Source organism: Anabrus simplex, chromosome 11 (assembly GCF_040414725.1).
Source record: "Anabrus simplex isolate iqAnaSimp1 chromosome 11, ASM4041472v1, whole genome shotgun sequence".
Taxonomy (NCBI): Eukaryota; Metazoa; Arthropoda; class Insecta; order Orthoptera; family Tettigoniidae; genus Anabrus; species Anabrus simplex.
Genome location: NC_090275.1, coordinates 36,563,197 through 36,577,208, shown reverse-complemented (window position 1 = coordinate 36,577,208; position 14,012 = coordinate 36,563,197). Strand labels below are relative to the sequence as shown.

The window sequence follows — 14,012 nt, the reverse complement described above, 5'->3', positions numbered from 1 at the left end:
TTTGGGATCCAGGGTTCGATTCCACACAAGGTGGCAAAAATTTAGTCTATTAGGAAGATGCTTAGAAATTTTCATTTCAATTACGGGCTGTGTCTGCTATATGTGTACACAATACCGATCATACACATGATTAACAGAAGAAAGATTAAATGAAACACACAATATTGATAAAAGTAGAGCAGAACTTGTCATGAACTTAGCATTAACGGTCTGTTTATAAAATGTGTTTGTTCCGTCCGCTACCCTTGTGATGCCTCTTAACTCACAAATACCTGGAAGTAATCAACTTCAGGGCATTCAGAGGTCAAATCATTATTTGATACAACTAGGTTTGGTGTTTGAAATGCATGCACTTTTGGCGCAAACTTGTCGTCTGTCCACGTGGGCAAGCCTAGGTCAGTGTTATTTTTTCCTCTCTTGCAGCAAATCATCACCACTACCACTACAACCACTATCAAAATCCACACCGGAAATCTCCTCTAAATGTGTAAGATTTCCTCCGGGTGCATCTTACGTTTGTATGTGGCAGTTATAATTCAAGCACGATATTTACAGCTGTGTGACAAAATAAATAACTTTTCCTGCAGAACTACTTGCAGAAATAATATAAACTAATCGATTTAAAGTGTGACTAATAGATGGCAGAAGCATACAACACAGTTATAAGGCAGTATATTCAATCACAGCAGTGAAGCGGTTGATTATGTTGATGATGTATTATGAAAGTTCATGTTCCATCCCATTCAGCTTATCCAAAGAAAATTCTAATGCTTCGCCATGTAATAATCATAGAAAGGAATTGCCAGGGAGAGAGATTAAAGGAAGGAAGAATGTCGACAAGAATGGAGGACATGGAGGACTTTGGTATATTACCAGAGGAGAAGGTAGAGGAGGAGGAGGAGGAGGAGGAGGAGGAGGAGGAGGAGAAAATGGTCCTAAAGAGACACCTGTGTACCAGTGTGTTCTGAAAACAGTTCTTTACCATGCCATGTCTCTTGTTACATGACAAATCACTGCTCTGAGATTTTTTAAATTGTAATAATTTGTTTTACGTCGTTTCGACACAGATAGGTCTTATGGCGATGATGGGATAGGACAGGGCTAGGAGTGGGAAGGAAGTGGCTGTGGCCTTAATCAAGGTACAGCCCCAGCATTTGTCTGGTGTGAAAAATGGGAAACCACGGAAAACCATCTTCAGGGTTGCTGACAGTGGGACTTGAACCCACTATCTTCTGGATGCAATCTCACAGATGCGCGCCCATAACTGCATGGCCAACTTGCCCGGTGCTCTGAGATTTAAGCACGGAAGATGAGCACCAAACAAGAATCAGAACCTACCTGCAATATAAAACTTAACTTGGCGAACATTTTGTCTCTTGAGTGGAAACTCGCAGGAAAAGAAAAAGCAAATAATTCTAAAACTTTTTGTTGTTCTTTTTTTTGAAAGTTTTTAGACATAACTTTTTAGGAAAAATACTGTTGCTCTCCATATCAAAATTTTGAAAATATGGAATGATGTTGATATTTTTACAATAATAATTATTAATATGATTATCGTCATATAATCATCTTCAATACTGTATTATATCTTTGAGCTGTCATCCATGATAGTGAATTATATTTTCAGTTAGGAAATTTGGCACATCAGAAGAAACAAATACCATTATATAATATAAGAATGATGACATTTCTAAATATATATATGTATAAGATTTATATCGTATATACATTTCAGTTCTGGAGAAGGGTAAAACACATTTATGATTTTTTTGTTGGTATTGCTGTAGAATCTGTGTGCATAAAGGGTTCCCAACATACAGTACAATATATATGAGTTGCTTGAATAAGTAATAATCATCCCAACAATTATTTCGGAAGCCCACAAATGAAATCACATAAGTTACTGGGATATTAAATACTATAAGGAGAGTTTGGAGCAGATTTTTTTGTTGAGAACCCTGAGTGGAGTTGAATAGAAGCGTCTTTTGTAGATAAATAACACTAGAAAAGAAATATAACAATGAATCTTAACATGGTTAAACCCTTTGTACATAATATAATTATTTTATGAAATGTATTTCCCGACTTTACAAGACTAAATAACATGGAGACTCCTCTCCCATTTGGCCCGTATGCACGAGTTTCTTGACACAGATAAAAATATTCTGCATAGACCATTTGCACCATTCAGAGTGAAATAACTCGTTTAAAAAGGAGTAGATTTTTTTTTAAGTTCATAGATATGATCCTGATAACTTACCATTAACTTCATTACAGAAAATGCTAACATAAATGTGGAAGAATACCACTCGCAAGCCTCTAACGCCATGTGAAAGTTCTGAATTAATACTGTGATGGCTGACAAACATATGGTAACTAGAACATGGAATACACAATTAAGTATTGGAAATAAATTACATCTCTCACTCTATGTCAATCATAAAATTCCCTCCTATTTCAGCATCAGACATGTTCTGTTGAATACAAGTATGAAGATTAAACCATAATCTAAACAAATTGGAAATACCCAAAAATCTGAAATTTTGGATAATCTGAATAGAATCCACGACAGAAGAGGGGGAAAAAATTGAAATCCTACTTTTATTGTAAAGAAAGAATTTATTCATAATACTGAACTTAAAAATTATTATTTAAATGAGCATTTGGCAGATTAGAATCCAAATTCATTATAGTATATTATAGCTCTAACAGAAGTCAAGCTATAAAACAGAAATGACAAATACTGTAACCAATTTTGTATTGTATTTACAAAACATGTTTGTTGCCTAAAAAGATCATTCCTGTATTTTGTAATGCACTGTTTACAGTGCCATATTCAGGTATAGGCCTAATTCTAGAGCAACAAATTTTAAGGGGGCAGCACAAATAGCGATGGCCCATTTTTATAGCATGAAACTTAACCTTTGTGCCGCTTACACTCATACGAGAAATGTATTTTCATTTCTTCACTGTCTTTCACACTGTAAGCACACGGTTATGTAATCAGATTCTTCTAATAAACATACTGAAACGTGTGTAGAAATGTATTTTACTGCTGTCGGTAACTTGACACTAAGGAAAGAAATATAGGAGTCTGAAGAGATAGATTCTCATTAACTTTGTCTTGGTATCGTTTTTACTGTCACCTGACCGGCAACAATGCAAATAGTTGTGGAAGCAACTACTGTATACTACTGTATGTTTTAAACTGTGTGATTAAGCCACCCCTTCCAATGTAGTTTTATGCAACTCAACTAACGTGTGACATGCTTATAAGGTGGCTATTCCCCTGCAGGCATACCGTATGCATACGATTCTAAACCCTACCGAGAGGTTATATAGTCTGCTTGCAAAACACAATGCCTTGAAATCATATAGTGACGTCCTTTAACCAAGAAACGTGCTATGCCTCATGACCGGGTGTAACGAAGAGGGGAATCAATTCTTAAAACAAGGCAACAGTGCAGTAATTAATGTCAAACACCAAACCAGATGGCGTATGTACTTTACTCTTGTCATACTACCAGCATGTTCCCAACAGTGTAGTGTAGCAGATGTGGTTAGGCAGAGTGTACCATCAACGGTTCACATCCTGCATCGTTCAAATATTTTTGCATTGGTATAATGTTTGAATATGTAAACACAGGCCCACATTTGCCACATTCAAACAGTAGAATGATGCTGTTATTCATCTTGCATACTCTGCTGGTTAGGACCTGAATGTAATCTCTGTTGTCATTCGGCATGTTTTCTACAGAGGAATACGTTGACATGCTTCTCATTTATGGGGAAGCAAGACAAAACGCGTGTGAGGTACTACATCTGTACAAGGAATGGTATCTCGACAGGCGACACTCGGCTGCTATGATATTCCGCCGTGCTGAAAGACACCTAAGGACAACAGGCGTGATTTCCAAGCAGCCACCAGTCCGCGATGTTCCATCACGTGAAGCAGAAGAGGACGTTCTAGAGGCAGCTCAAAATAATCCACACATCAGTAGGGCGATTGCACAACAGGTAAATAACAGCCGTCCCTTTGGCAAATACTGCATGAACATTAATTCACCCATAACATCTTGAGCTGCACCAAGAGCTCCATGGGCGGGATTTCGAAGTTCGAATGGAGTTCTGCCCATGGCTATTAGGCAGGATAGACAATGATGCAGCATTCCTATTGCACATCTTGTTCTCGGATGAATAGCGCTTCCACAATAATGGGAACGTCATTTGCCACAACATGTACCATTAGAGCCCGAGCAATCCTCACTGGGTACGACAGGCGGCCCATCGAGTATGATGGGGAGTGAATGTGTGATGTGGAATCTTGGGGGATCACCTGATTGGACCTTATTTCTCCGAGGGCCATTGAACGGGACCACGCTACCGGTACTTTCACTTTTTGCATCAGGAACTCCTACTGCTACTGGAGGATGTGACCTTGCACGACCGCTTGACGATGTAGTTGTAACAGGATGGAGCTCTGTAACATTCGACTTTACCCGTTCGTAATCATCTGAACGAGGAACTGCTGGGGAAATGGATAGGGCAAGTAGGTCCTGTTTCTTGTCCTGCCAGATCACCGAATTTAATGACGTTAGAAATCTTCTTGTGGGGGCATGTGAAGAACGTCGTTAATGCTCAAGTGCCAGAAATCCCCGACCAGCTCCAGCAACTCTTCACAGATGCCTTCTGAGCAATTACACCTGGAATGCTTCAACGCGCAAAATGATCTATTGGACACCGGGCCCGAATGTGCATAACCGAAGCGGTCATCACATCGTGCATTTGCTGCGATAAAACATTGTCAGAGCAGTTGTGTTCTTATTATTTCCGGTCCGTATGTGTCCAGCCTGCTAACTAATCGGCCCTTCTTAGGTCCACAAACACATTCATTCACACACAATTTGCATGAAAACGGGTATTGAATTTACATTACGTGCGGTACATATTTAACAAATATTTTGAAAATATGGAATCTTCGCCCCGGACTCGAACCTCCCACCTCACACGTAAGCCCTTTCTGCCATGCCTTTACCAACTATGCTACAGTTCCGTACGGCACACTGTGCAGCTTATAGCTTATAGGTTTACTGCAGTCACAATATCAATAGAGTGTTTTGCCGGCGTGTCAGGTTCATATGATCTAAAAGGCACATGAATGCCTTCCAGTGTTTAATACGAGTATAATATTACGGCATCTTATCATGGTGAAGCAGTAAATACCAAGATATTCGTTTGTGTTGTCTGAGCATAATGGCAGGGCAGATGTTTTCAGAACTGAATTAATATTGCGGGTTGCATAAAACTACATTGTAAGGGGCGGCTGTATTACATGGTATATTGTGTAACTAGAAGAGTCCGGTAGGAAGAAGTAATAAATATTTTTGCAAGCAAAGAGCAAGGCATAGAACATTCTACAACATTTTGAGTGAGTCAAACAAATATTACAAATTTATAAGACCCATAGTTTATGCACATAAATCAGCATGTTCATTAAATAAGAGGGATGGCATTTAACTGCAGACTTAAGTACAAGAGATATCTAAATATGCCACAAACTGTTCAACAATACAATATTTTCCTCTCAATTTAGGTAACAAATTTGAATGTAAAGCGCAACTAAACCTGCTTGACGATGCAATATTGCTAACATCACATCAATCGGTGTACCAGCAGCATGCTATTCTAAATAGCATACGCCAATAAATGCTTTTCTTTTTCTAGATAATAACAGACCACAGACCCATAACAAGGGTTCTAATGTATTTCTTCCACTTTATCAGGTTTTGTACAAGACAGTGTTTAGTGTATTATTCTGGACTAACCATTTCAATCTTATATCTAACAATATTTTCACAGTTCCAAAACTCAGAAACACTTAAGAAGAACAACCTGGCAGCAATTTTATTTCTTGTGCCTGGCAGACTGTAAACTAATATGTGCCTACTTATGTGAAGGGTGGGTCATTTAGTTGGACCCTCAGACTGTGTTGAGAAGATATATTTTATCACAGATGAAATATAGACTGTCAGCAAACGCCCCGGATAATAGCTGTTCTTCATAAAAGTCTACATTAGAACATTCCCTAGTTTCGGTGGAACTTTCCGTTCTAGAGCACCAAGGGAAAAAAAAAAAAAAGAAAAAGAAAATCCCACACATATCCAAAGTTTTTCTCGTGTGCTTGTTGACCTCCAAGCAACAACCATGAGTAAGTAATAGCATTGCCAACCCACAGAAGCAAAAACCATCACATAATTTTGCTGTTACCAAGATTATTCAGCTCCTTGCTATTAGTTTATTGAAAATGTGGTAAACAATATAAAGTATAAGAATTCATGCGTACTTGCTTGCCTTCTAATGTTGTAAGGAGTACAATAATCACAAGCATTCACTGAATAGTGCTATGACCATGAAGAATTTTCAGTTTCTGTTTAGCACATTCTTTTTTTCCCCTCGCTTGTGCAGTGTAGGGATTAAAAAACACAGCACTCAAGCAACAGAACAACATTTGGATATGAAAGGAAAAAACAAATAATTTGTGCAGGGCTCGAGAAATAATTCACCGAAGGAGTCTAGCATCCAACCTTTTTTTCTCCTTTTAAATCTGAACTGTCAAGAAAAGTTGATTCAAATTAAAAGGAACATTTACTCTCAAGAATGTAAAGAAAAGAAGACAGACTGAACAAATGATTTTTGATGATTGTGTCTTACATATGAAATTCTGCTGTGCTTTAGCTTTTTGTTCATACAGTCTTCTCCAAAACCTTAGTTCTGCTATGCACAGCATAATTCTGCTAAGGTTGGCAATGCTGATAAGTATATCAGTTCAAAATCTCTATTCCCATGGTGTTCAAACTTTCCTAGTTTTAAATATTCTACTATATTTAAAAAAAGAAAACTTACAATTAGAGTAAATCAAATTATATTTACATTTTTCACTCTGTTCATAAGTATATTATGGGAGCCATTAAGAAACTCTCACTAGATATTTTTTTCTTTAAAGTCTTGTAAAATCTTGTCAAGTTATAACAAATAAACTCAACAAATTATTTCAGTAAAGTCTGTATCTGTACAAGGGGCTTAACATTACTGAAAGCAATGACATTCTCTTTAAACAAATAAACAACCACTTTGCTTATCGAAATAAACAAGCTGTGTGATGCCATACATAAGAAAAAAACTATGTAAAATAACTAATAATAAGAATCTATGTTGTTGTCCTTGTTGTAGCACTTTCCTCCCACTGAGGCACTGTCAAGAAGTCACTTGTCTACCATAACCTCCACTGAGGTGGAGAGAACACGCATAAGTCACGACCAGCATGATCATTGCACCGTAGGAAGAAGAAATGTGTCCATCGCGCACACGTGTGGCTAGCACCACAGTTTTCAAGTCACCTGCAACAAGAGAATAACACTTCTGTAATTAGAGTTGGGAAGTAATCGAGTAGAAGTAATCAAACTACATATATTGATTACATTCTTAGTAATTTTTACTTGTAACCATTATTTTTTATGAAATGCCATTTTTACTTGTAATATACTTCTTGAAATAGAATTGTAACCGTTGCATTCTAGTAAACAGATTAAGACGTCCCTCTCTAGCGTGTTTTCCTGGTTATTACATCATTATTTTAAACTCCCAGTCCATGTCCTATTAGATACATGCTAAAGAAACCTGGATAGCACATTTACGCCACTCTTTAGTACGTTCATAACTCCTACCATAAGAAATTTAAATTAACGTTGTGCACACGATGCGCCAGCGACGACTAGCCTGGGTAAGGATTTGGTAGAGAACTTAATTTCACGGCCTAGCATGTTGGCTTACTGTGGCAGGGAGAGTCAGTCTCAAGCCAGTCTTTGTTGTGGGCGTGTGTTTGTTTGGATCGTGCAACAGTAGCTCGTGTTATGTGTTGGTGATTAATTTTACTTTCGTAAGTGAACTGTGTAACACCGTTCGTAAATCAGGCCTACTGTACATATGTATATAGCGGATGTGTTGGTGCTTAATTTTATTTCTGTAAGTGAATTATGTAACAACGTATATAAATTAGGCCTACTGTACTTACGCATAGTGGTTTGCAGGACATTCAGTTATGGAGAAGAAGAAAGCTAGACAGTTAACAAATGATGAAAAATTAAAGTTTACTGAGAAAGCGGGTGCTAATCCACACATGAAATGCGTTGGACATTTGGACATTTCTACGATAAATTTAAACATAATTGTAAGCAACGTGTATAGTTTGAGTCTCTGAGAATGTTTTTCCTTGATGTTTTACTATGTTGGTGCCCTTAAAATGTATTATTTATTTATTTATTTCACTATTTATAATTGTAAACACTTGTTTCTTTGTTTTCATCGTAATTATGTTTATGTTCAAACCTAACCTTAAATTTAACAGCTTAATTGTTTTTCATTTTTTAGCATGTTCCCTCTTTATGACATATTTTTCAGTCCCCACAAAAACGTCCTAACCAGTTTTGGCTGTACATCGCAAGGAAGTAAGAACGGGAAAAAGTAAATAATTATGATGATCATTTTCTCAGTTCTACTAGAGCAAAATCAGTAACTTCACCAATCCTGAATAAGGTACCATTTTTTACCTCTCCAGTACTTTAAAAGACATCATACTTATCCCAACGTTTGTTTGTGCAACCCTTGTTCCGTTTTTCTACGGGGTCGGGTATGAGGAGAGGTGAGATGAATCTGTCATGGTGGGTTTTTATGACTGGATGCCCTGCCCTTCCTGACATCAACCTCATCAGAGGAGTTAATGAGACGAAATGAATGATGCGATATATGATACTAGGAAGGGAGAGGGTGAAACCCAGTGCCGGCACATAGCCTACTCCTGTCGAATAGCACCAATGGGTCTGCTCAAGGCTTAACATCCCTGTCCGACAGATAAATCACCATCAACAGCATCATATACCCTCACTCCATATGAGAATTGTGGAGAGGTTTGGAATTTAATCCAAGCTTTTGACATGCAATCTGGTGATTAGAAATTGTATTCCACCACCTCCCCTACCCTACCGGCCAACAATCTGATGGTGAATTTTTTTTCGACCAATGGGACTCGAACTGGCTAATCACGGTGTCAGACCGTTTAGACTTCAATGCCGTAACGATCATGGCCACCAGGCGGGCACATCGTACTTATACCAATAATGTTGTTAAAATTAAACACAGGTATGTTTGGCCCCACAGTGTAGGGTGTAATGCGACCGCCTGTCACCCGGCGGCCCCGGGTTTGATTCCCCGCCAGGTCAGAGATTTTTAATTGTAGATGATTAATATCCCTGGCCTGGGGACTGGGTGTTTGTGTCAACCTTAACGTTCCTTTTCTCACATTCAACAATCTACACTTCCGCAATTCCACTTTCACACAGGTTCCTATCATATGGTGAAAGTAGTGGCAAAAAATCTACAGAGGTCGATGCCAGAAACAAATATAATTAAAAAAACAAACAACAAACACAGGTATTCTTTCAAGTGCCATGTAGGGTGTCTTCTCATTAAATGCAAAGATCTACCCCCACAACCAAGATGTCAAGGATTAGTGATGATAATTTTAAGAACCAACTAATTTGCAAGCTAAATGCCAAATTATCTGAAGTGCTAAAAGTCATTAAGTAAAGTAAAAATGATGGGAAAAGATCATTTCAAAAGTTCCACAGTATCACGGTTACTCTCACCTAGTGACTAGAGCCACTTACTGTATCTATGCTATATATATATATTTTTAAAAAATAAAACAAATTCCTTGCAAACTTTTGTATTATTACAACTTCATGTAAAAAAGTCAACAGTTTCCTTAACCTTCTTGCATTCAGCCTATATGCAGGGGTTTGCTCAAAGCAGCTCAAACTAATTTCTGTGATTTTGCAGCCAAATTACAATAAAACAACATGTAAACAGTTTAACACATATTAAAATAAATCACACTAATATAGGAAACTATGAGCATTTCAGAAATGAATATATCTTGGATGTATTGTTATTGGTAAAGCCGAAAAAAATTATGAAACTTAGAAAATCATTTTTCAAAAAGAAATAATTGTTTTCAATGACAGAAAGATCAGGCATTATTATGTCTTCCTTCTTTACTCTTATTGAAAGGAAGAACATAATTTATTCTGAATAATTCATCATCAATATGATGCGTGTGCTGCAACTGACTCATGAACTATGGCACAAAGTTATTCACTGTATGCATAACTGTCATCGATGTCAGGTTATTCACGGTCCAATTCATGGCGAGCAGCTGTGACCGTGCGAAAATCTTCAGGGGTTAAAACATCACTTGCCACATAACAGGAATCACTTTCGACAAAAAAGTCACTATTACTGTCTAAAATCATCTGAAAATTCAATGATATTGGAATCATTCGGTCTTGAACGTGGCCCAGCCATTACGAGAAAAAGATAACATAAGCAACAATGGAGTAATGAGAAGATGTATAATTATAGTTCAGGAAGTACAGCAAACACTCGATATACCAAAGAAACGAAATAAACTCTAAACTGGTAGCAAGTCCGGCCCCGCGGTGTAGGGGGCAACGCGTTCGTCTGATACCCGGCGGCCCCGAGTTTGATTCCCGGCCGGGTCAGGGGTTTTTAATTGTAAATGATTAACATCCCTGGCCTGGGGACTGGGTGTTTGTGTCGTCCTTAATATTCCTTACTCACATTCAACACTAGACTTCCGCAATTACAATTATATGCAGGTTCATATCATACGGTGCAAGTAGTGGTAAAAGATCTACAGAGGTTGACGCCACGAACAAAGATCATTTTTGTTAAAAAAAAACCCCACCAAACTGATAGCAAGATCAAATTGTTGTATTCATAAGCCAACCAAAACCAGATCCACGCAATAACAACTTCGAACAACCACAACATAAACATTCATGGTCAACAGATTTCATTTGCCAAAAATAAAAATATTTTGAAGGTCTGTTGAGTAAAATTCAAATTTACCGAGCTCGATAACTGCAGTCGCTGAAGTGCAGCCAGTATCCAGTAATCGGGAATCCCACTGTCGGCAACCCTGAAGATGGTTTTCCGTGGTTTCCCATTTTCACACCAGGCAAATGCTGGGGCTGTACCTTAATTAAGGCCACGGATGCTTCCTTCCCACTCCTAGCCCCTTCCTATCCCATCGTTGCTGTAAGACCTATCTGTGTCGGTGCGACATAAAGCAACTTGCGGGGGGAAAATATAAAATCCAAATTCAATGCTTTAAGTTACTGTCATGATCATCGGTTACCATTTAGTAACCACACAAATGACCAAAATCCCTAAATAGGACAGAGCCGATGTATCGGCACCGTAAGCATTCTCGCCATAACTTCTCATGCCGATAGATTGGCGCAGTGAGTGCAAGAGGGTTAAGACTAGCAATCTGTAAAGTAATTGTAGTTCTACAGATTGAAAAAATAATTTGTAATCGAAATTTAGCAAAATATTTCTCGGGTAACTAATCAAGCCCAATTATCTTTTTCTTGTACTCTTCCCATCACTGTCTGTAATAGGAGTACATGAAAGATGGTTAGTGTATCCGAGTTCAGGATAGACATTGCATTAACTTTTAAAATATTCTATTTAAATTCTTACAAAGGATTACAGTCTTCAATTTTTGTTGAGGATTTTGTAACATTTTTGTTTTTAAATAAATAAATAAATAAATAAATAAATAAATAAATAAATAAATAAATAAATAAATAAATAAATAAATAAATAAATAAATAAATAAATGTCGTGTAGTTTCAGAGAGGCCTGGTGCAGGTCTTCCTAGCTGACATCCGTAACTGACCTGCGTGTGTGATACTGGTGATGAAGATGATGACGACGACTATGATAACAAGGCAGCTAGAGGGTGAACCCCATTGTCTGCACATAATCATTCCTGTCAAATAATACCAAGGGGTCTGCTGAATGCTTAACACTTCCAACCAATCGACAAATCACTATCAACAGAACCATATGCCCCCACTTCATATGAACAGCGTGGATAGGTTTATAATTTAATTAAGGGTTTTGGCATGTTTGTAGCAACTATTACATAAAATATTTTTCATATTTGATTCCGTATTGACGTCAACTATTCAAATGATTATGAGATATAATAGTCCATCTTTTCAAAACATACAATCAGTGAAATTAGTTCACTAAGACATAAACAAGTAGTACCATGTTTTGTCCTTGAATTTGGGACATCTTCAGCTACTTAATGCAGAATAATTTATACATAACTGAAAATTAATCTTAGACCATCAGCTGAAGAGGACAAACTGGGGCAAATATTCATTTATAGGAAGGGGAGTTAGGGATTGGAATAACTTACCAAGGGAGATGTTCAATAAATTTCCAATATCTTTGAAATCATTTAGGAAAAAGCTAGGAAAAGAACAGATAGGGAATCTGCCTCCTGGGCGACTGCCCTAAATGCAGATCAGTATTGATTGATTGATGTTTTTTAAGCCCTCTTATGTTTCTCTTTTTTTTTTTTGCAAGTTGTTTTACGTCGCACCGACACAGATAGGTCTTACGGAGACGATGGGACAGGAAAGGGCTAGGAGTAGGAAGGAAGCGGTCGTGGCCTTAATTAAGGTACAGCCCCAGTATTTGCCTGGTGTGAAAATGGGAAACAATGGAAAACCATCTTCAGGGCTGCTGACAGCGGGGTTCAAACCCACTATCTCCCGAATACTGGCCGCACTTAAGCGACTGCAGCTATCGAGTTCGGTGGGATATTAAGTACAAAATTAGGAACAATTCATATTAAAAATCCCGCAGGCTAAATGATGCAATGATGGCTTGAAGAAATGTTCTCCAAATCACTAATGTTACTCTACGTCATCAAAACTTTGTAGCAGTCTCAATTAAAATCATGGTCCCAATGTTCATATAAATGTCTTGAAGAAATCAGTTGTTGAATAGGCTTACGCGGAACAGTTATAGCGATGTAAATTTCCAGTGGCGGGGAACTCTCTCTCTTAATGATAATGGACATCAAATAGGATTCTTGAGAATCTAGAGATTCTTGAAACTGAAAGGTCCAGTGACTGTTGATGTAGTAATCAATTCTGAGTGAGGGGTTCCCCGCTGGCCTTCCTAGATGTTAAACATCAGGCCACAGTCAGTCCACCAAGTGGGGCCAGCACGGAACCACTCGCTCAGAACTGATTAATACCAAATACAGTAGAGATAATACAGGACAGTCTGCGGGATATCGAGGGACTGCGATTAGAGCTCTGTCTAGCAGTGTGACCTGAAGTTACTTAGGTCATCATAAGAGCACCTGCATTTGTTTTGTTTGTTAAGTTTTTGGTGTTATTCATTTGTTTGGAGTAAGTTAAAACCAGTAAATAATAGCGTGTGCCATTCATTTGTATCTCCTCTCATAATGAGTGGAAAGATGCATGCTGTGTTTGGCTGTAATCATTATGAAGCGCAGAAGAATTCGCAGCCTTTCTTCTGTTTCCCTCCTGACAAGAAACTGTAAGTAGTATTGTTTACGTAATTGTACATTCTTCCCGTGACAAAAAGATTTGTATAGTACTTCCTAATCTTCTCAGCTGTGCGACCCATATTTTAAATGACTTAAAATATAATCTTATTTTTACTGTATAGTGCAACAGTTAACCTCCAATACCAATGTGTTGTTATAGGTGTGATCTATGTGTTTTGGAATGTCAGAAAATTGACTTGGATAAGATATTCAAGAAAGAAGGGATGTTACGCTTGAATAAGAATTATAAGATCTGTTCAGATCATTTCCAGATCAGCGACTTTAGAAAACCCGTACTATACAGCCAAGGATATGTTATATTCTTATTCAAAACATAACTATCGATAACATTTTTATGCTTTTCTTTTTTTCATTTGTCTCCTCAGATTAAATTGGAGATCTGTACCAATACAGAATCTCCCAAAAAATGAAACATCAAATGCTACTGCCCCTTCCAAAAGTGGTAGTCTTTCCAAGAGAAAAAGATAGAAAT

At 37.7% G+C, this 14,012-nt stretch overlaps 1 protein-coding gene across 5 annotated transcripts in view; it reads right to left on the bottom strand.

Annotated features, from left to right (window-relative positions):
• Positions 1-6,676: 6,676 nt before the first annotated feature.
• The window catches only part of sdt (stardust), an 851,212-nt gene continuing 843,876 nt past the window's right edge, over positions 6,677-14,012 (bottom strand). For all 5 annotated transcript variants that reach the window (XM_067155496.2, XM_067155497.2, XM_067155493.2 and 2 more), the window contains one exon: positions 6,677-7,397. The gene's annotated coding sequence lies outside the window, so the exon portion shown is untranslated. The remainder of the gene's footprint in view (positions 7,398-14,012) is intronic.